Below are 25,018 nucleotides of genomic sequence, written 5' to 3'. Positions count from 1 at the left end.
GAGAGAGAGAGAGAGAGAGAGAAAGATAGTGAGAATGGATGGTCACTGCCTATGCCCAAGTGTCATTCTTTCCATTTCGTCTTAAGCTCTCTACTGAGAGTGAAAGCAAGGGCTGGAGGTTGTTAATGCCTTTCTCTTGTTGTGTTGCTCTCTGAGCTGCCAGTTGGAGTGGCCTAAGACTGAAGTTGTTTGAAATAGGCCTCAGCTCCCCTTCTTATCAGTATGAGGTAGGATGGGATGGGAAGTACTGTCAGAAGGACTTTTATCTACACAGACTAGATTGCTGCATTCCTAGGGTAGAGCTGCTGCAGAGATCTATGAGGAGAGTTCCAGTGGGTGGGGCATAGGTCTAACCAGGCCTCAGGGACTTTGTCAGGCCATGTCCACTCTAGAGAGTTTAGACCAACACACCTGTAAGGCCTGTCCAGCTACCAATCTCTGTCAGGGCTCTGGATTTCAGAAGCCTCCTAAGAATTCTACTCATGGGGCAGGGTAGCAAATCCTCCATGCACTCTTCTGATCAGAAGCACAGCCTTCTCAGGTTTAACCTCTGAGTGTGCTCATATCCATCTATCCAGATTCCCAACCTGCTTCAGCCTGTTATGTGAGCAGCCAGACTCAAAGGAGAAGCAAGTTGGGCTCCCCTTCACTGACTTGAATTTCCCTGGGTACAATCTTCTCTGTGCCTGTTTCAGTCATGTTCTGCTACGTGTACCCCAGGCAACATGATTGATGCTTGCCAATATAGTGAGGAAGTGTTTAGTATGATCTCCTGACTCCCTCAGCAGCAGCTGTAGCACAACCACTTCAGGATGGTGCCCACCTCAGTTCTCCAGAGTCAGTTGGGAAACTGAGAACTTTTCAAGCACTGTATACAAGGCAGTTCCTGGATTAGCTAAGATCAGGCTGCTTTTCTGATGTTGGGTTTTTCTGTGCCGTATCTGTGTTTCTCTCTGTGTTCTCCCACCCTCTGTGGTGAACCAGTGCTGTTACCACTGCCACAACCAGTTCAGTTCCAATGTACTCAAAATTCTCAGTCTCTAAGACACTTCAACTGACCCTATTGAATTTCAGAGAAATTCCTCTTTCATCTACCTCACTAAGGAGCACTACTCCTGCTACTTGAATCCCAAACCACAGTGAAGCTAGGAATGCGTATTTCTCTACTCTGCCATCTTTTAGAAGTAATTTATATAACTCCTGTCCCTGCCATTAATACTGATGCAATTATTATTGCTGTGGAACAGATTGACACCTGCTGTTTGCTTTAAAGCCACATTTGTTCATGGCTATTGTTTTAACTGATGACAGTGGCTGGCCCCATTTCTGGATTTTGTGGTAATTCAAGTTGTAGATGTCATAGTAGACACAGGGTATTTTAATGTTATATAGTATTTGTATCATTTGTACTATTTGTTTGTTTGGCCCTCTTCTGTGAGATGCTGGGGACCTATGGGGACACTGTAATTTTACAGGGTAAAGATTCTACTGATAAGCTAAACTCAACCAAAGGACAGCCCACCTTGCTCCACATACAAATTAATAACACTCAATCTTCAGGTACACTTTAATACAAAGAATAGAGGAGGCAAGAAAAGTGAAGCAGGAAGCAACACAATAACAGACCTTAAATTATACTCCAGGACTACAGTAACAAAAACAGCATGGTCTTGGCACAAAAACAGGCATGAAGACCAATGGTAAAGAATAGAAGACAAAAAGTCAAACCCACATAAATACAGTTATCTCATACTAGACAAAAGCACCAAAAACATACATTGGAGAAAAGATAGCCTCTTCAACAAATGGTGCTTGGAAAACTGGAAATTCATATGTAGTAGAATGAAATTGAACCCCTACCTCCCATTCTGCACTAAAATCAACTCATAGTGGATCAATGGCCTATGCATTAGTCCAGAGACCCTGCACCTACTAAAAGAAAGAGTATGACCAAATCTCCCTCATGTCAGCTTAGGAACCAAATTCCTCAACAAGATTCCTAAAGTACAAGAAGTAAAATCAAGAATCAATAAATAGGGTGGGATCAAACTAAGAAGCATCTTCACAGCAAAGGAAACAATTAAGAATGTAAACAGAGAGCCTGCAGATTGGGAGAAAATCTTTGCCACCTGCACCTCTTATGGATCATTAATCTGCAGGATATAAAAGTAACTCAAGAAACTTAACACCAAAAAAATAAATAAATAACCCAATCAATAAATGAACAAAGGAACTGAACAGACATTTCAAGGAAGAAGAAATATGATTGGGTCAATTGATGAATGGATAAATGAAAAAACGTTCAACATCTCTAGCATTAGAGAAATGCAAATTAAAACTACACTGAAATTTCATTTCACTCCAGTCAGAATGACAATTATCAAGAACACAAGCAACAATAAATGTTGGCGAGGATATGGAGTAAAAGGTGCACTCAAATATTGCTGCTGGGACTGTGAATTGGTGCAACCACTATGGAAAACATTCTGGAAAGCATTTCAGAACACTTGAAATATACAATGGAATATTACCCAGCCATAAAGAAGAATTAAATTGTGGCATTTGCGTAAATGAATGGAACTGGAAACTATCATGCTAAGTGAAATTAGCCAATCCCCCAAAACACAAAACGTCAAATGTTCTCTCTGATATGCTGATGCTAACTCACATTAAGCAGCAGGTGGGGGAGAGAGGAAAGAATAGAAATTCACTAGATTAGACTAAGGGGAATGAAGGGAAGAGAGTGGGGGTGAGTATAAGAAAGATAGTAGAAGGTATAGGACATAACTTTCCTATGTTCCTATATGAATATACAACAAATGTAACCCCATATCATGTACAACCACAAAAATGGGAAATTATATTCCATGTTTATATGATATGTCCAAATACATTCTATGGCCATGTGTAACTAAAAAAGGAACAAATAATAATTTTTTTTAAAAACAGTACGCATGAATTATAAAAAAGCAGGGGAATAAAATTTACCCAAGAAAGTAAAATATCTTAAAACTGAATACTATAAAACATTGATGGAAGAAGTTGAAGAACTTACAAACATGTGGAAAGGTATCCCATGATCATAGGCTGGAAAAATAAATGCTGTTAAATTATCCATGCTGTCCAAAGTGATCTACAGATTCAATGCTATTCTAGTTCTTTAAAGCATATTAACTACATGCCTCACAAAACTAGAAATAAAATCATAAAATTTGTATGAAACCACAATATTGATCAGGAAGAACAAAGCTGGAGGCATCACACTGACTTCAAAATATATTACAAATAAACAGTAACAAAACAGCATGATACTGGCATAAAAATAGACACATAAAACCAATGCAACAGAGAGACCAGTAAAATATCTACCTCTTTATAGCACATTGATTTTTCACAAATGTATCAAGAACATAGAATTAAAAAAAGATATTCTCTGCAATAAATAGTGTTGAGAACCTAGACGTCCTTCAATTGATGAATGGATAAAGAAACTGTGGTATACATACACAGTGGAATATTACTCAGCCATAAAGACAAATAAAATCATGACATTTGCAGGTAAATGCATGCAGTTGGAGAATATCATGCTAAGTGAGATAAGCCAATCCCAATAAACCAAAGGCTGAATGATCTCCCTGATAAGTGGATGATGATACATAACAGGGGGTGGGAGGGAGGCAAGAATGGAGGAAGGATGAGTTGTATAGAGGAAAAAGAAGAGTGGGGAGGGAGTGGGGGAGGAAAAATAACAGAATAAGACAAACATCATTACCTTGTATACATGTATGATTATACAAATGGTGAGACTCTACTTCATGTACAACCAGACAAACAACAGTTGTACCCTATTTGTATACAATGAAACAAAAAACAGTAGTGTGGGAAAACTGCACATCCATATGCAGAACAAAGTTAGACATTTACCTTTCACCATATACAAAAATCAATACAAAATAGATTGAAGATTTACTTGTAAGAACAAAAACTGTGACAAAACCATAAAGGAAAAGCCCCCAGACATTTGTCTAGGCAATGGTTTTTTTATACAAACTCAAAAGAAAAGGTCAAAAAGAAAAATGTGATTACAACATACTAAAAAGTTCCTGAACAACAGGGGAAACAATTAAGAGTGAAATCACAAACTCCAGAATAGGGGACAGTATTTGAAACTATACATCTGATAAGAAGTTAATTTCCTAAACTCAGGAAGACAAAATACAAAATCTCCCCACCTTGACATGAATTATAAATAGTTCTAATGCCAATTTTGATCATACAAGACATTACTATACATTGAATCAATGTACTTTCCCTATTTTTCAATAGTTCAGCCTTCAATTCAATTGATAGCATTTTTTCTAATGCTTTAAAGCATTAACTGAAATCACTATTTCTATTGTTGCTTTTCTGGCTCAAGTTTGCACTTGCTCCTAGCAGCCTCTATTTTCCCTCCTGCCTTAGCTACTCCTGCCTCAAATTGCCCCCCTCCAGCATTTTTCTTCTTTTTATCTTAATTTATATTATTTTTCTATGTTTTCTCTTTTCCTTTGTCCTTCTTTTCTCTTCTCCCATTTTCAACACTTAGAGAGTATCTTTAATAACTAATTTCTCAACCTAAAGAATATTACTAAAATTTACCCTCAGAGTAGAGGAACTATGGAGAACATTTTCAATAAATTTATTTCCTAAGATTTATTAGTACATGACTTTGCTCTGCAGTGATTGCAGTTAATAGAGTTTACCATCTTCTCTCAAAGTGGTAACTATACAGAGAACAGCAAAGGATACAAAGAGAGAGGGAATGCCATCAATACTTGGATATTTGCCCAGTCTGGGGCACTTAAGAGAAAGAGGTTCACCAGTCCCTTGCATAAAAATAGAAGAAAATCACCCAGGAAATGGGTATACATACAAACAATATTAAAAAGACAAAGAACAAACCAAACCAAAAAGCCCACAACACTTCAAAAATTGATCCATTGAAGTCACAGTGGAGGAAATGTTAGAGAATAAATTTAGAAAGTTCATTTATAATGATGAACACATTAATATAGAGATTTAGAAAAGAACCAAATTATGAAAATGAAAAACTTAATAAATAAAATTTAACATTCAGTTGAAAGCATTACCAATAGACTAGACCACACAGAATATTCTCAGACTTTGAAGACAAAAATATATTATCTTGAAAATAAAGTAAATAATCAAAAAAAGCTGTTAAGAGGCTGTTTCAGTCAGATTTACATTACTGTGACAAAAAGACCTGAGGAGAACCACTTAAAGGAGAAAGTTTATGTTGGCTCATGGTATCAGAGGCTAATTCCATGACTGGCTGACTCTATAGCTCTGAGCCTGAAGTAAAGCAGAACATCATGGAGTAAGGGCATGGCAGAGGAGAACTACTAAGAACATGGCAAATGGGAAGAAGAGAAAAAGTTCCACTCCCAACTACAAAAGATAAACCCCAAAGGCATGCCCACAGTAACCTGTTTCCTCTAGCCACACACCAAATGCCTACAATTACCACCCAGTAATCATCAGTGGATTAGTCTACTGATTAAGTTATGGCTCTCAAAATCTAATTGTTTCATCTATGAAAATTCTCACATTGTCTCACATGTGAGCTTTTGGGAGATAACTAATATCTAAATAATAACAGAGGCCATGATCAAAATATTCAAGAAAATTGGAATAAGATTAAGAGATCAAATCTAAGAATTATTGGCATAGATGGTTGCACAAAATACAAACTAAAAGATGCATAAACTTTTCCATAAAATAATATCAGAAAAATTTACAAACCTTAGAAATGAGATAGAAATTCAAATAGGAGAGACATGTAGAACCCCAAATAGACAAGATAAAAAAGATTCTCTCCAAGGCACATCATAATTAAAATGCCTAATATATAGAACAAGGACACAATTTTAAAGCCTGCAAGAAGAAAACAGCAGGTCACATTTAGAAGTAAACCAATTAGAATGTCTACTGATTTCTAAGCCTTCTAAGCCTGGACCCTAAAATCCAGGAGGGCTTGGAATAATATGTACCAAGCCCTGAAAGATAGTGGGTACCAACCAAAATTGCTATGTTCAGCAAAATTATCACTTAGAACTGAAGATGAAATAACCTTTCATTTTAAGGAGAAACAAAAAAAATATTGTAACCACTAAGCTACAGCACTACAAAACACATCCAATGAAATATTTCACATAGGAAAAATTAAAAAAATAATTGTCAGAGCCAGCATATGGACAAATCTCACTAGGAGAATAGTAAATTAAAGGAGAATGAAGTCTGAATTAAGCACTAGAAATAAATCAAGATGGCAGGAAATAAAAGCCATCTCCCTTTAATAACATGGAATGTAAATGGTCAAAACTCTTCAATCAAAAGACATAGATTGGCAGATTGGAGTTAAAAACAAAACCCAACCATATGTTGGTTACAAGAAACTCACCTTACAGACAAAGGCATCCACAGGTTGAAGGGAAAAGGATGGAAAAATAAATACCATGCAAATGGAAACCATAAGCAAGCAGAAATAGCTACTCTCATATCTGACAAAGTAGACATCAAGGGAAAACTAATCAGAAGAGACAAAGAAGGTCACGTCAGACTAGTTAAAGGAATCATTCAACAACAAAATATGGTAGGGGGGCCAAGATGGCGGACTAGAGGACGGCTGCATTTCACGTTGCTCCAGGACGCAAGATTCAAAAGAGGAGATAGTGAGAGACTTGGGACCAACTCAAATCCGTCGGGTGAGTCTCTCCCATTGGGGAGGCGTCCCAGATGGGGCAGTAGCCCCGGAACGCAGGGAACTTTGTGAAGTAGAGTTGCTCGGCGAAACGCCCCTCCCCCACACTGGAGCGGTAAACACGGACAACTGGGATCAACGCAGAGGAGACGGCTCAGCACAGCGCTTGGACTCGGAGCAACCACTGGGGCTACGGGCGGCTGCCTGAGGAGGAGCTGTGTGGACGCGGAACGACCGCTTCTGAACACCGGGGGGTTGCCCGGAGGAAGAGGAGGAGCCCGGCGGGTCGCTTGGTCTAGGAATGACTGCATCAGAACCACAGGCAGTTGCCAGAGGAGAGGCTGCGTGGTGAGCTGTTTGAACTCAGAGCGAGCACTCCTGAACACCAGGAGGTTGCCTGGAGGAAGAGGAGGAGCGCGGCGGGTTGCTTGACCTAGGAGTGACTGCATCAGAGCCACAGGCAGTTGCCAGAGGAGGAGCTGCATGGTGAGCTGTTTGAACTCAGAACGACTGCTCCAGAACACCGGTGGCCTGCCTGGAGGAGGAGAGCGGTGGGACGCTTGGTCTAGGAGTGACTGCATCAGAGCCACAGGTGGTTGCCAGAGGAGGAGGCGAGTGGTGAGTTGATTGGACTAAAAGCGACCGCTCCTAAACACCGGTAGCCTGCCTGGAGGAAGAGCGTGGTGGGTCACTTGGTCTCGGAGCCACTGCTCCTGAACACCCGGGGGGCTACCCCAAAAAGAAGGAGGAGGAACAGGGTGGGTCACTTGGACTTGGAGTGACTGCATAGGGCTACGGGCAGTTGGCAGGAGGAGGAGACGTGAAGTGAGTTGCTTGGGCTCTTAGTGACTGCGTCAGAAACCGGCGGCTGTCCGGAGGAGGAGGTGTGTGGCGGGTCTCTGGGTCTCGGAGCTACTGTACGGGGCTCCAGGTGGTGGCTCAGGGGAGGGGCTGCATAGGCAGGCGACTGGTGCAGAGCAGGGTCCCAGGAGCTAGGTGGCCTCTTGCTGGAAGAGCCGCACAGAGACACGCCTAGGGGCGGAGCGAAGATTCCAGGGCTGCGGGCAGATTCTCTGGGAGAGGCAGCCTAAGGAGACTCGCCTGCGAAGGGTGAGGCTCCCAGGCCCAGGAGATAGGTCCGGGCCCCTGGGAACACTGCAGAGGAAGACAGCCCAGCCCAGGTGGTAGATGTAGATTGAGGGGAACCTCTAGGAGGGTAACTGACAGCAAGACGTCCCCACTGAGTGAGTCTTCCAGGCCGGGGGAGGTTTTCCCACAGGGATGGTAAAACCAGAGACAGAGGCACAAACAGGCCTTGCCTCAGCCTGCAGTCTAGTTCCCCATTGGATGACCACTGGTCAACAAGTGCAGGCACCTCTGCCGACTAGCAGGGAATATACGCCACCTGAGGGTCACCACCCCTAGAGAGGCAGCTTCTTCGTGGAGCTCTGCATTATCAACCTCCTCCAAGACTTCAGACTACTGAAGGATAAGAGGGGATATACTAGCAATCTTCAGTGACATTATAAGTCGATAGAGGAAATCTGCAATATCTTAATGACCCACTGATTCCTGAACAATATGAGAAAACAAGGGAAGAAAATGCCCCAAACAAATTTAGATGTTACATCAATAAAATCCAATGACAGCATGGCAGAAGAAATGACAGAAAGGGAGGTCAGAATGTACATAATTAAAATGATTAGGGCAGCAAATGATGAGATGAAAGAGCAAATGCAGGCATTGAACGATCGCACCAATCGACAGTTACCAGAGTAAATTCAGGAAGCAAAAGATCATTTCAATAAAGAGTTAGAGATATTGAAAAAAAAACAAACAGAAATCCTTGAAATGAAGGAAACAATAAACCAAATTAAGAACTCCATAGAAAGCATAACCAATAGGATAGAACAGCTGGAAGTCAGAACTTCAGATATTGAAGACAAAATATTTAACCTCGAACACAAAGTTGAACAAACAGAGAAGATGGTAAGAAATCATGAACAGAATCTGCAAGAACTATGGAATATCATGAAAAGGCCAAATTTGAGAATTATTGGGATTGAGGAAGGCTTAGAGAAACAAACCAAAGGAACGAACAATCTATTTCAAGAAATAATATCAGAAAATTTCCCAAATCTGAAGAATGAAATGGAAAATCAAGTCCAAGAGGCTTATAGGACTCCAAATACACAAAATTACAACAGACCCACACCAAGGCACATTATAATGAAAATACCGAACATACAAAATAAAGACAGAATTGTAAAGGCTGTGAGAGAAAAGAATCAAATTACATTCAGGGGTAAGCCAATACGGATATCAGCAGATCTTTCAATCCAGACCCTAAAAGCTAGAAGGGCCTGGAACAACATTTTTCAAACTCTGAAAGAAAATGGATGCCAACCAAGAATCTTATACCCAGCAAAACTTACCTTCAAATTTGACGATGAAATAAAATCATTCCATGATAAACAAAAGCTAAAAGAATTTACAAAAAGAAAGCCAGCATTACAGAACATTCTCAGCAAAATATTTCATGAGGAAGAGATAAAAAACAAAGAAGCAAATCAGCAAAGGGAGGAATTATCCTAAAGGAACTGTCAAATAAAGGAGGAACCAAGATGTGTCAAAAATTTTAAATATGAACCAAATGACCGGGAATACAAATCATATCTCAATAATAACCCTGAATGTTAATGGCCTGAATTCATCAATCAAAAGACATAGACTGGCAGATTGGATTAAAAAGAAAGATCCAACAATATGTTGCCTGCAAGAGACTCACCTCATAGAAAGAGATACCCATAGACTAAAGGTGAAAGGATGGGGAAAAACATACCATGCACATGGACTCAGCAAAAAAGCTGGAGTATCCATCCTCATTTCAGATAATGTGGACTTCAAGCCAATGTTAGTCAGAAGGGATAAAGAAGGACATTTCATACTGCTTAAGGGAAGTATAAATCAGCAAGATATTACAATCATAAACATCTATGCCCCAAACAGTGGCTCATCCATGTATGTCAAACAAATCCTTCTCAATTTTAGAAACCAAATAGACCATAAAACAATAATACTAGGTGATTTTAACACGCTTCTTTCACCACTGGACAGATCTTCCAAACAAAAATTGAACAAAGAAACCATAGATCTCAATAACACAATCAATAATTTAGACTTAACAGACATTTATAGAATATACCATCCAACCAAGAGCGAATACACTTTCTTCTCAGCAGCACATGGATCCTTCTCTAAAATAGACCATATATTATGCCACAAAGCTAATGTCAGCAAATATAAGAAGATAGAGACACTACCTTGTATTCTATCAGATCATAATGGATTGAAGTAACAAATTAATGAAAGAGTAAAAAACAGAAACTACTCCAACACCTGGAGATTAAACAATATGCTACTATATGATGAATGGATAACAGAAGATATTAGGAAGGAAATTTAAAAATTCTTAGAGGTAAACGAGAACAAAGAAACATCATATCAAAATCTCTGGGACACTATGAAAGCAGTACTTAGAGGAAGATTTATTTCATGGAGCGCATTTAATAAAAGAAGTAAAACTCAAAAAATAAATGACCTAACACTACAGCTCAAAGCCCTAGAAAAAGAACAACAGACCAACACCAAAAGTAGTAGAAGACAGGAAATAGTTAAACTCAGAGCTGAAATCAACGAAATTGAAACAAAAGAAACAATCGAAAAAATTGACAAAATAAATAGTTGGTTCTTCGAAAAAATAAACAAAATTGATAAACCTTTAGCCACACTAACAAAGAGAAGACGAGAGAAACCCAAATCACTAAAATTCGGAATGAACAAGGAAATATCACAACAGACAAGACTGAAATACAAAACATAATTAGAAGTTATTTTGAAAATCTATACTCCAACAAAATAGAAAATTTCGAAGACATCAACAGGTTTCTAGAGACATATGAATTGCCTAAACTGAACGAGGAGGACATAGACAATTTAAATAGACCAATTTCAAGTAATGAAATAGAAGAAGTCATCAAAAGCCTACCAACAAAGAAAAGTCCAGGACCAGATGGGTTCTCAGCTGAGTTCTACAAAACTTTTAAAGAAGAGCTCATTCCAATACTTCTCAAAGTATTCCAGAAAATAGAAGAGGAGGGAATTCTCCCAAACTCATTCTATGAAGCCAATATTACCCTGATTCCTAAACCAGACAGAGACACATCAAGGAAAGAAAATTTCAGACCAATATCCTTAATGAACATCGACGCAAAAATTCTCAACAAAATTTTAGCAAATCGCATACAAAAACATATTAAAAAGATAGTGCACCATGATCAGGTGGGTTTCATCCCAGGGATGCAAGGTTGGTTCAACATTAGGAAATCAATAAATGTCATTCACCATATGAATAGACTTAAAGTCACCAATCACATGATTATTTCGATAGATGCAGAAAAAGCATTTGATAAAATACAGCACCCCTTCATGCTCAAAACACTAGAAAAAATAGGGATAGTGGGCACATTACTTAACATTGTAAAGGCCATCTACGCTAAACCCATGGCTAATATCATTCTAAATGGTGAAAAACTGAAAGCATTCCCTCTAAAAACTGGAACAAGGCAGGGATGCCCTCTTTCACCACTTCTATTCAATATCATCCTTGAAACTCTAGCCAGAGCAATTAGACAGACCAAAGAAATTAAAGGGATACGAATAGGAAAAGAAGAACTCAAACTATCCCTATTTGCTGATGATATGATGGTATACTTAGAGGAACCAGGAAATTCCACCAGAAAACTTTTAAATCTCATAAGTGAATTCAGTAAAGTAGCGGGATATAAGATCAATGCACATAAATCTAAGGCATTTTTATACATAAGCGATGAATCTTCAGAAAGAAAAATTAGGAAAACTACCCCATTCACAATAGCTTCGAAAAAAATAAAGTATTTGGGAATCAATTTCACAAAAGAGGTGAAAGGCCTCTCCAATGAGAACTACAGAACACTAAAGAAAGAAATTCAAGAAAACCTTAGAAGATGGAAAGATCTCCCATGTTCTTGGATAGGCAGAATTAATATTGTCAAAATGGCCATACTACCAAAAGTGCTATACAGATTCAATGCAATTCCAATGAAAATCCCAATGATGTACCTTACAGAAATAGAGCAAGCAATTATGAAATTTATCTGGAAGAATAAAAAACCCAGAATAGCTAAAGCAATCCTTGGCAGAAAGAGTGAAGCAGGGGGTATCGCAATACCAGATCGTCAACTCTACTACAAAGCAATAGTAACAAAAACGGCATGGTATTGGTACCAAAATAGAAAGGTGGATCAATGGTACAGAATAGAGGACACGGACACAAACCCAAATAAATACAATTTTCTCATACTAGACAAAGGGGCCAAAAATATGCAATGGAGAAAAGATAGCCTCTTCAACAAATGGTGCTGGGAGAATTGGAAATCCATATGCAACAGAATGAAACTAAACCCATATCTCTCACCATGCACGCAAAAAAACTCAAAATGGATCAAGGACCTCGGAATCAGACCAGAGACCTTGCATCTTATAGAAGAAAAAGTAGGTCCAGAGCTTCAACATGTCGGCTTAGGACCAGACTTCCTCAACAGAACTCCCATAGCACAAGAAATAAAAGCAAGAATTAATAACTGGGATAGATTCAAACTAAAAAGCTTTCTCTCAGCAAAGGAAACTATCAGCAATGCGAAGAAAGAGCCTACAGAGTGGGAGAAAATCTTTGCCAATCATACTTCAGATAGAGCGCTATTCTCCAGAATCTATAAAGAACTCAAAAAACTCTACATCAAGAATGTAAATAATCCAATTGACAAATGGGCTAAAGGAAATGAACAGACACTTCACAGAAGAAGACCTACAAGCAGTCAACAAACATATGGAAAAATGTTCAACATCTCTAGCAATAAGAGAAATGCAAATCAAAACCACCCTAAGATTCCATCTCACCCCAATTAGAATGGCGATTATCAAGAATACAAGCAACAACAGGTGTTGGCGAGGATGTGGGGAAAAAGGTACACTCATACATTGCTGGTGGGGCTGCAAATTAGTGCAGCCACTCTGGAAAGCAGTGTGGAGACTCCTTAGAAAACTTGGAAGGGAACCACCATTTGACCCAGCTATCCCACTCCTTGGCCCATACCCAAAGGACTTAAAATCAGCATATTACAGAGATACAGCCACATCAATGTTCATAGCTGCTCAATTCACAATAGCCAGATTGTGGAACCAACCTAGATGTCCTTCAATTGATGAATGGATAAAGAAAATGTGGTATATATATACAATGGAATAGTACTCAGCCATAAAGAATGATAAAATTATGGCATTTGCAGGCAAATGGATGAAACTGGAGAATATCATGCTAAGTGAGATAAGCCAATCTCAAAAAACCAAAGGAAGAATGATATCGCTAATAAGTGGATGATGACACATAATGGGGTGTGGGAGGGGTTAGTGTTGGGGTTGGAGTTGGGTTTAGGGAGTAGGGCAAGAATGGAGGAAGGAAGGACTGTATAGAGGGAGGGGAGGGATGGGAGGGGTGGGGGGGAAGGTAAAAAATGGCAGAATGAATCAAACAACATTACCCTATGTAAATTTATGATTACACAAATGGTATGCCTTTACGCCATGTTCCGACAGAGAAACAACATGTATCCCATTTGTTTACAATAAAAAAAAAAAAAACAAGATATGGTGATTAGAAATACAAACATCAGTACAGTTACAGAATAAAATAAGTTCTTCTCAATATAAAGAATCCAAAATACCACAATACAATAATACAGGGTGTTTTCTACGTACATGTCATACCAAAGGACAGATCATCCAGACATAAAGTCAGTAAAGAATCTTCAGAACTAAAAAATGTTATTAACCAAATAGAACTAATAGACATCTATAGAGTATTTCATCCATCAACAACTGAATTCATTTTCTTATCAGCAGCACATGGATACTTTTCTCAAATAGACCATATTTTAGGATACAAGCAAGGCTTTATCAATACAAAAAATATAGATAATTCCTTGCTACCTATCAGATCATAAGAGAGTGAAATTAGAAACCAATAACAAGATTAAAAACAAATCATATTAACACCTGAAGATTAAAGAATATATTTTCAATGAGGAATAAGTCATAGAACAAATCAGAAGAGATATTTAAAAATTCTTAGAAACAAATGTGAACAGAGACACAACATATCAAAATTTCTGGGGCAGTATGAAGGCAGTTAAGAGGGAAGTTTATAACATTGAATGCCTACATCAGAAAAAAACTGAAAGATCCCAAATAAATAATTTAATGCTATATTTTAAAATTCCACAAAAGTAAAACAAACTAATACCAAAATCAGTAGAAGATAAGAAATAGTTAAGATCTGAGCTAAAGTTAATTAAATTGGGAACAGGAAACAACACAAAAGATCAATGCAACAGTTGGTCTTTTAAGAAGACAAACCAAATTGATAGACCCTTAGCCAAGCTAACTACAAGAAAGAGAAAACCCAAATCAACAAAATTAGAGATGAAAAAGGAGATATCACCACAAACATTTCTGAAATACATAGGATCTTTAGAAACAATTTTTTAAAATGTGTACTTCAATAAACTGGAATGTCTAGATGATATTGACAAATTTTAAAATGCATATGACTTATCCAAATTGAATCACAAGAATATAGAAAGCCTAAACAGAACAAAATTCAGCAGCAAGACTGAAGCAGCAATTAAAAGTCTTCCTGAAAAGAAAGTCGTCCAACAAGGAACAAGCCCAGGACAATATGGATTCTCAGCTGAGTTCTACCAGACCATTAAAGATGAACTAATGCCAATTCTTTTCAAATTATTCCATGAAGAGAAAGATCACAAACACTCCCAAATTCATTCTGTGAAATCAGTATCACCCTATTACCAAAGCCAGTCAAAGACGTATCAATGAAAGAAAAAACAAAAACTACAGACCAATATCCCTGATGAACATAGACACAAAATTCCTTAATAAAATATTGTCAAACCACATTTTAAAACACATTAAGAAGATAATACACCATGATGAAGTACTTTTCATCCCAGGGATGCAATTTTGGTTCAATGTATGGAAATCAATCAATGTAATTCATCATAAAAACGGAATTAAGGACAAGATCACATGATCATCTCAATAAATGCAGAAAAAGTATGAATCCAGCACCAATTCATGCTAAAAACTAGAGACAGAAGGAACTTAACTCAACATCATATAGGTTATATACGACCAAGCCCAACAACATACTGAATGGAGAAAAACAATATTTCCTCTAAATTATGAACAAGAGAAGGATATCCACACTCATCATTTCTATTCAACATAATTCTTGAAATTATAGCTAGAGAAATCAGACAAGAGAAGAAAATTAAAAGGATACAAACAGGAAAAGAAGTCAAATTATCTCTGCTGATAACATGATACTATAACTATAAGGCCCAAAAAATTGCACAAGAAGATTTCTAGAGCTGATAAACAAATTCAGCAAAGTAGCAGAATACAAAATCAATATAAATCAATAAATAGCTTTCCTATACTCTAATAATGAATCTACCTAGAAAGAAATCAGGGAAGTTTCCCATTCGCAATACTCTTAAAACAATAAATAAATATAATACTATGGAATAAATCTATCCAAGGAGATGAAAGACCTCTACAATAAAAACTATAAAATACTGAAGAAAGAAATTGAAGAAAACCTTAAAAGATGGAAAGACCTCCCATGCTCTTGGATAGGCAAAATAATATTGTCAAATGGCCATACTGCCAAAAGCATTATACAGGTTCAATGTAATCTTCATCAAAATACCAATGACATTCTTCACAGAATTAGACCAAATAGACCTAAAAATTATTTGGAAGAATAAAAGAACGAGAAGAGTCAAAGTAATACCCAGAAAGAAGAGTAATGTTAGAAGTATCACAATATCTGATCTCAGTTATGCTATAGAGGTAAAGTAACCAAAAGAGCAATGGTATTGGCATTAAAACAAATATGAAGACCAATGGAATAGAAGAGAAGACACACAGACAAGCCCACATGGATACCAGCATCTGATACTCAACAAAGGTGTCCAAAACATGTTAGAGAAAAAATAGATTTTTTAATAAATGGTGCTTATAGAAAATGACATTAGATCCCTATCTTTAACCCTGCACAAAAGTCAAATCAAAGTGGATCAAAGACCTAGGAATTAGACCAGAAACTTTGCAACTTCTAGGAGAAAAGCGTAGGCTCAACACTCAATGTATTGCAGGCACCAACTTCCTTAACAAGATACCTAAAGCTCAAAAAAATAAAACCAAGAGCTGGGCACAGGGGCACACGCCTTTAATCCCAGCAGCTCAGGAGGCTGAGACAGGAGGATCGCAAGTTCAAAGCCAGTCTCAGCAAAAGCAAGGCACTAAGCAATTCAATGACACCCTTTCTCTTAAAAATAAACAAAATAGGGTTGCAGATGTGGCTCAGTGATTGAGTGCCCCTGAGTTCAATCCCTGGTACCCCCAACAAAATAAGTAAATAAATAAATAAACAAATAAATAAAAACCAAGAATCAATAAGTGAGACAGAATCCAATTTAAAAGCTTCTGTATAGAGAAGTTTTTAAAAGGAGAAAATCTTTGCCAGCTACTCCTCTGACAGAGGATTAATATCCAGAATACAGAAAGAACAAACAAACAAACAAAAAAACCCAATAAATAAATGGGCAAAAGAACTAAACGGACATTTCCCAAAAGAAGAAACACAAGTTGCCAATAAATATATGAAAAAATACATTTAAAAAAGAAGGAAATGCAAATCAAAATTGCATTGAAATTTCATCTCCCTCTAGTTAGAATGGCAATTTTCAAGAATACAAATCCCTCCTGGCAGGGATGTGGGGGAAAAGGTATATTTTTACATTTTTGGTGGTATTTTAAATTAGTACAACTACTATGGAAATTGGTATGGAAGTTCCTCAAAAGACTAAGAATATTACCCACCTTATGACCCAGCTATCCCACTCCTTGGTATTTATCCAAAAGAACTAAAATCAGCGTACTATAGTAAGAGTCACATCAATGTTTATAGCAGCACAATTTACAATATCCAAGTTATAGAACCAGCCCAGGTGCCTGTCAACAGATGAATGGATAAAGTAAATGTGATATATATATATACACAACGGAGTTTCACTCAACCATAAAGAAAAATATAATTAGGGCATTTGCTGATAAATGGATAGGACTGGAGAACATCATGCTAACTGAAATAAGCCAGATTCAGAAAGTCAAAGGTCAAATGTTTTCTCTCATATGCAGAAGCTAGAGCAAAATAAAGGGGAAAAGAAGAGGTTCAGTTTCCCATGAAAATAGAAGAGAGATCAGTGGAGTAGAAGGAGAAAAGACATATAAAAGGCAGAAACTGAAATGAAATTAAGCAAATTATGTTCTGTACATATAAGAATATACCACAGAGAATTTCACTTTTATGCATATTTAAAAAGTGCTAATATAAAAAAAAAGATAAATACAAGGAGGACCAGCAGAGTAAGGGAGGGAGTAAGGGAGGTGGATAAGGGGAGGGAAAACAGGAGGGAACAGGTACAGGATTGAAATGGTGCAAATTATATTCCATGCATATATGATTATGTTAAATGAGCCCCACTATTATGACTACCTATAATGTACAATAAAAACATTTTTTAAAAATAAATAAATTATGTAAATATAAATGGGATAAAGATTCATAAGTGTACTATAGAGACAAAATATCTGAATCTATTATTATTAAAAGTGTTTAAAAAGTGATCGAGATTATAATACTGCTGAATTATATACAAGTTCTTTTCATGTTGAGTTCAACATGCTTTACCTAGACACAAACTCAAAGTTTCGGTGGGGTTTCAAGATGGCAGACTAGAGGGTGGCTGCATTTCATGTTGCTCCAGGACTCAGAATTCAAAAGAGGAGATATTGAGAGACTTGGGACCAACTCAAAGCAGCCGGGTGAGTCTCTCCCGTTGGGGAGGCGTCCCTGATGGGGCGGTAGTCCCGGAACGCAGGGAACTTTGTGAAGTAGAGTTGCCCAATGAGACGCCCCTCCCCCCCACTGAAGCAGTGAACACAGACAACTGGGAACATCATAGAGGAGGTCGCTCAGCACATTGCTTGAACTCAGAGCAACCACTGGGGCTCCGGGCGGCTGCCCAGAGGAGGAGCTGCGCAGTGAGCTGTTTGGACTCAGAGCAACCACTCCTGAACACCAGAGGGCTGCCCGGAGGAGGAGGAGGAGCACGGCGGGTCGTTTGGACTCGGAGTGATTGCATCAGAGCTCCAGGTGGCTGCTCAGAGGAGGAGGCGAGTAGTGAGTTGTTTGGACTCAAAGCGACCGCTCCTGAACACCGGGCAGCTGCCCGGAGGAGGAGGAGGAACAGGGCAGGTCACTTGGCCTCGGAGTGACTGCCCAGGGCTACGGGTGGTTGGCGGGGGAGGAGACGCAAAGTGAGTTGCTTGGACTCCTAGTGACCGCACCAGAACACCGGGCGACTGTATGGAGGAAGAGTCGTGCAGCGGGTCGCTGGGACTCGGAGCGACTGTACAGGGCTCCAGGTGGCTGCTCAGAGGAGGGGCCGCATAGCCAGACGATTAGGTGCAGAGGAGGGTCCCCGGACCTAGGAGGCTTCTTTGTGGAAGAACTGCACAGAGACACGCTTAGGGGCGGAGTGAAGGTTCCAGGACTGCGAGCAGATTCTCTGAGGAGAGGCAGCCTAAGGAGACTCGTCTGCGAAGGGTGAGGCTCCCAGGCCCAGGAGGTAGGTCTGGGCAGAGGAAGGCAGCCCTGCCCAGGCGGTAGTTGTAGATTGAGGGGAACCTTTAGGAGGGGAACTGACCAGCAAGACCTCCCCACCAAGTGTGTCTTCCCTGCCGGGTGAGGTTTTCCCACAAGGACGGTAAAACCAGAGACACAGGCACAAACAGGCCTTGCCTCAGTCCGCAGCCTAGTTCCCCTTTGGATGACCATTGGTCAACAAGTGGAGACACCTCTGACCACTAGCAGGGAATATACCCCACCTGAAGGCCACCACCCCTAGAGAGGCAGCTTCCTTGTGGAGCACCGCATTATCAACTTCCTCCAAGACTGCAGGCTACTGAAGGATAAGAGGGGATATACTAGCAATCTTCAGGGACATTATAAGTCAATAGAGGAAACCTGCAATATCTTAGCAGTCCACTGATTCCTGAACAATATGAGAAAACAAGGGAAGAAAATGCCCCAAACAAATCTAGATGTTAAATCAATAAAATCCAACGACAGCATGGCAGAAGAAATGACAGAAAGGTATTCAGAATGTACATAATTAAAATGATCAGGGAAGCAAACGATGAGATGAAAAAGCAAATGCAGGCATTGAATGATGAGATGAAAGAGCAAATGCAGGCATTGAATGATGAGATGAAAGAGCAAATGCAGGCATTGAATGATAGCACCAATCGACAGTTAACAGAGCAAATTCAGGAAGCAAAAGATCATTTCAATAAAGAGTTAGAGATATTGAAAAAAAAACAAACAGAAATCCTTGAAATGAAGGAAACAATAAACCAAATTAAGAACTCCATAGAAAGCATAACCAATAGGATAGAACTCCTGGAAGACAGAACCTCAGATATTGAAGACAAAATATTTAACCTTGAAAACAAAGTTGACCAAACAGAGAAGATGCTAAGAAATCATGAACAGAATCTCCAAGAACTATGGGATATCATGAAAAGGCCAAATTTGAGAATTATTGGGATTGAGGAAGGCGTAGAGAAACAAACCAAAGAAATGAACAATCTATTCAATGAAATAATATCAGAAAATTTTCCAAATCTGAAGAATGAAATGGAAAATCAAGTTCAAGAGGCTTATAGGACTCCAAATACACAAAATTACAACAGACCCACACCAAGGCACCTTATAATGAAAATAGCTAACATACAAAATAAAGACAGAATTTTAAAGGCTGTGAGAGAAAAGAACCAAATTACATTCAGGGGGAAACCAATACGGATATCAGCAGATTTTTTCAATCCAGACCCTAAAAGCTAGAAGGGCCTGGAACAACATTTTTCAAGCTCTGAAAGAAAATGGATGCCAACCAAGAATCTTATACCCAGCAAAACAAACTCAAAGTTTCAAAACATGAAAAATAATATTTTTAGTTTTTCTCATTTTGTCACCAAATTTCAAACCTTACATGAAATTACGGTATATTTGACACCCTATATATATGTGATTAGTGATGTGTGTACATATGAGGACAAAGTATAATGTTTGTCTGAGCTTTGTCCAAACATTATGCAGATAGTTATAGAGTTAAAAGTACATAGGTTAAACTCATACAAGGTAACAAATAAGTGTTCTCTTTTATACAATATGCATTGTATTGGGATCTTAAATATAGAAAATGATCAGTGATGCTTCTGTAAACATGAAGAAATTTTTAAAAGTCATTTAAGTGAAAGTTTATATGGTTGCTATCAAAGTTATTTAGGGAAACTTCCTATAATATTTTTTAGCATCAGTTTGCTTTGATTGAGTAGGCATTGACATTATTGTGTATTTAAGACATATTTGTATCATTCATATTGTATCTCTCCAAGTGTAAAAAGATTTTAACAACGTGTAGCAATTTCCAGTGAATCTGTACTTGAACATGCAGTAGTTAAGTCTTATTTGTAGTCACTAGCACTGTCTTCTAAATTTGTAAGAGGTCTGAAGCTATTCTTTGATTTTTGCCTGTGCTATTAACTTACATAGACCTGTTAAAAAGCAGATAAAAACAATTAGTTATTCTACTGAGGTAAGGATTCTGAGTTTTGTTTTAGAAGTAAAACCCACATTGATGGATATAAAGGATTTCTATGTAACTGTGATGCTAATTTTACTGGCTACATTGTATATTAAGTGTATTTGTCTTCTCCCAACATACAACCTTCTGTTAAAGGTGTGTTCTATAACTTATATATTCAGAGTGCAGGATATGACAATGCAGTGCTTAGAAAGCACTTTACCAAGTTGGTGTCCTCCAAACTGAAATTGTTGTAATAATAGTCTTTTACAGACTTTCATTTAAAAATTGTTGTCTGCTTTTTATTGACAACTAAATTCTTGCTTTTTTTTCTACTTTTTGTATTCTTTTTTTAAAAAAAAATAGAAAAAGAAATCAGATTTTGTCTGACAAAGTTCTGGAGATGGAATTGTTTCTTGGCAAATCCAGTCATATAGATCTAAACTGCCATAATGTAGAAGACACCACCTATAAGAGCAGTAAGGTATCAGTGCTTCTCACATTGTAAAGCATCAACATAGGAAGGCAAAACAGTTCTTTTTGAAGAATTGATTCAAACTGTAAATTTAAGAATGGAAATAAGGCCAAAATAAACCAATACATAGGAAAGAGAGAGATATAAATAAAGTTAGACATATGAGCTTATATTTTTGTGAGGAAGGTTAAAGAAGAAGAAGGCTAAAATAAAAGATTAGTTTTCACCCTCTCATACCACATGAGGAACTCAATTTGGTCAGGGTGCTTTCCACAAGGACTAAAAGAGCCCATTCAATCTACATTTAAGAGCCCTGTGTGCAACAAACTAATTGACTTTTTAGTTGACAGTGATATTATGTATTGTCACATAGTCAACTCCAGTCCTGGAGAAATCCAGGACCATTCATTTCTACAGTCACTGGAGTGGTGTCAGGTAGGGGACCTAACTCTGAAACACAGCTTCCTGTTCATACTGGGATGTCCCATTCCACTCCTGAGCCAAGACCTCCTCTGTGATCTAAATGCTCTGAGAAGGAAAGGGCTGATGTATGGGGAAATGGAGTGTTGATCCAGATGCTAGAGGATATTCCCCATCCAACTACTTAGTGATTCAAACAGCTAGAACAAACTGTATCAGGATGACCCCGTGTCTGAGAACTATAATTGCCACTTTTGAAATTTTATTGAATTTTAATAGAATAATGTTGGATATTGACTCACAGGTGGATGAAAAGCAGGTTATTTTGCCTCGACCATCTGAATGATAAACTTCAATTGATTACTACTTTAAATCCTACTACTCGTCTAGGCTTCCAAGTCAACAAACACATACTAGAGCATAACTGTACAGAAATTGTGGACTCGGTGTATTCCAATAGATCTAACCTAGTATATTAATCACTGAAACAACCAGATTGGGAATCTTTCACCAATGGAAGCAGCTTCATGGAACATGGGCACCAACATAAGTATGCCATGGTAACAACTGAATAGATGATAGAGGGAAAGTCTCTACCATCCAGGATGTCAGCACAGAAGGCAGAATTCAGCATTGACGAAGATGTCATAATTATCTGCCAGGAAGGTTAACATCTATACAGATTCCAGGTATACCTTTCTGGTCATTCATGTTCATGGGGCTATTTGGTAAGAATGAAGGTTATCTACTACTGTTAATAAAAATATTACACACCTGAGGGAAATTCTAACCTTGCTGGAGGGGGTCTCATACCCTTCAGCAGTAGTTATAAAGTACTACCCAGGACACACTACCCCAATGGGAAAAGCAAGAGAAGTGGTCAAGAACTTATTAAAGGACAATTGATCAGCTTTCATTTCAAAAGTAAAAAGCTTTATGTTATACAATTTTAATGCAATTCCTATTAAAATACCAATGATACTCTTCATAGAACTAGGAAAAGCAATCATGAAATGCATTTGGGGAAAAACAAGAAACCCAGAATAGCCAAAGCAATCCTTAGCAAGAAAAGTAGAATAGAAGGCATCACAATAGCAGACCTCAAACTATACTACAGAGTTATAGTAACAAAAACAACATGGTATTGGCACCAAAACAGACATGTAGACCAATGGTACAGAATAGAAGATACAAAGACAAACTCACATAAATAACAGGTATCTCATACTAGACAAAGGTACCAAGAACATTCACTGGAAAAAAAAATAGCTTATTCAACAAATGGTGCTGGGAAAAATGGAAAGCCACATGTACAAAATGAAATTAAACCCTTATCTCTCACACAGCATGAAACTCAACTCACAGTGGATCAAAGACTTAGGCACTAGAACAGAGACCTTGCGACTACAAGAAGAAAAAGTAGGCCCAAATTTTCACCATATTGGCCTAGGAACTGACTTCCTTAACAAGACCCCTAAAGCTCAAGAAGTTAAGTCAAGAATCAATAAATGGGATGAACTCAAACTAAAAAGCTTCTTTTCTGTAAAAGAAACAATCAATAATGTGAAGAGAGAGCTTACAGATTGGGAGAAAATCTTTACCACATGTACCTTAGATAAAGCATCAATCTCTAGGATATATTAAGAACTCAAAATTCTCAACACCAAAAACCATATAACCCAATCAATAAATGAGCTAAGGAACTGAAGAGATACTTAACAGAAAAAGATATACAATCAGTTAACAAATATATGAAAAAAAGTTCAACATCTCTAGCAATTAGAGAAATGCAAATCAATACTACCCTCAAGATTTCCTCTCACTCCAATAAGAATGGCAGTTATCAAGAATGCAAGCAACAATAAACGTTGACGAGGATGTGGGGGAAAAGGTACACTCATACTTTGCTGATGGGAATGCAAATTGGTGCAACCATTATGGAAAGCAGTATGAGATTCCTCAGAAAACTTGGAATGGAACCAACATTTGACCCAGTTATCCCACTCCTCACTTTATACCCAAAAGACTTAAAATCAACATATTACAGTGACACAGACACATCAATGTTTATAACAGCTCAATTCACAATAGCTAAACTATGGAACCAACCTAGATGCCCTTCAACAGATGAATGGATAAAGAAAATGTGGTGTGTATATATACGATAGAATATTACTCAGCTTTAAAGAAGAATGAAATTCTGGAATTTGCTGGTAGATGGATGGAGTTAGAGAATATCGTGCTAAGTCAAATAAGTCAAACCCAAAAAACCAAAGGTTGAATGTTGAAAGGGAAGAATAGAGTTACTTTATATTAGGTAGAGGGGAGTGAAGGCAGGGGAAGGGGTTTGGGGGAAGGAATGACAGTAGAGTGAAACAGACATTACCTCATGTGCAGTATAACTGCATGACTGATGTGATCCTGCAACATGTATAATCAGAAGAATGGGAGATTACGCTCTGTTTATGTATGATCTATCAAAATGTATAAATGCATTCTACTGTCATGTATAACTAATTAGAACAAATAAAATTAAAAAAGAAAAAAGTAAAAAGCTTTAGTAATATTTGTCAGAAAGCTAGTCTCACCTGGGTTAAGGATCCACCTCTTGCCCTGTTACTGTGGTGCCCCTAGACTGGGCTGAAATCAAGCCCATTTGAAACTATTTAGAAAATATTTTCAGGTATTCACAATTTAGATTTCCACTGGACAAAACTCTGCATCCATTTGCCTCCAGGAACCAAGTGCTGCTAGAGACCTGGAGAGAGCAAAGACGTACCCATTAGAAAGGTAGACAGATCCTTATGAATTTCTTTTAATAAAAAGGATTGGTATCTTTGAATCCTTGATCCCCATAAAAACATGTTTTGTATTTGCTTTATCTGGTTATTTTATTTTAGTCCAGATTAAAAACTGCCTAGAACTGTGGGAGACTGGTTTTGAGGATTGTTTTCCTTGGTATTTCAGGTACCACTCCATACTAAATGTCATAATTTGAATGGGGATGCCTATTATTTATACCAGATAAGGAGTAAAAGAAAATGTATATGATATTTTTCTTTAGCCAAGGATAGAAAGTCCAAGGAATTGTTTTGCAGTTATTTTATATTTACTTGCAAGACATCCAAAGCAATCTAAATATAGATATTTTGAGCTAGATTGTGAGTTATGATATTTGAATTTAAATTTTGGTCTTTTGATTTTTATCACTTTCCTGAAGATTTTATAGAGAAGACAAAATTTCAGCTCTTTATGAAGAGTTATTTTCAAACATGGACAATCTTCCAGATTTATTTTATAATATCAAAGAAAATAAATGGTTGGAATATGGAAACTGGACATAGAAATCTGAAAGGACCACTTGATTATGAGGGATATAGAAGAAATATCAAAAAGAAAAGTAAGGTTTAGGACAACAGATTTCAGTATGTTGACACTACAGGGGAATAAAGTAGTTGTCATTCAATTGAA

General features: G+C 37.9%; 1 protein-coding gene across 2 annotated transcripts in view; it reads right to left on the bottom strand.

Annotated features, from left to right (window-relative positions):
• The window catches only part of Sugct (succinyl-CoA:glutarate-CoA transferase), a 752,240-nt gene that overhangs the window by 515,429 nt on the left and 211,793 nt on the right, over window positions 1-25,018 (bottom strand). The gene's annotated exons all lie outside the window — the stretch shown is intronic.

The sequence above is a fragment of the Sciurus carolinensis genome, chromosome 8 (genome assembly GCF_902686445.1).
Source record: "Sciurus carolinensis chromosome 8, mSciCar1.2, whole genome shotgun sequence".
NCBI lineage: Eukaryota > Metazoa > Chordata > Mammalia > Rodentia > Sciuridae > Sciurus > Sciurus carolinensis.
This window is presented reverse-complemented; position numbering and strand designations above follow the sequence as displayed.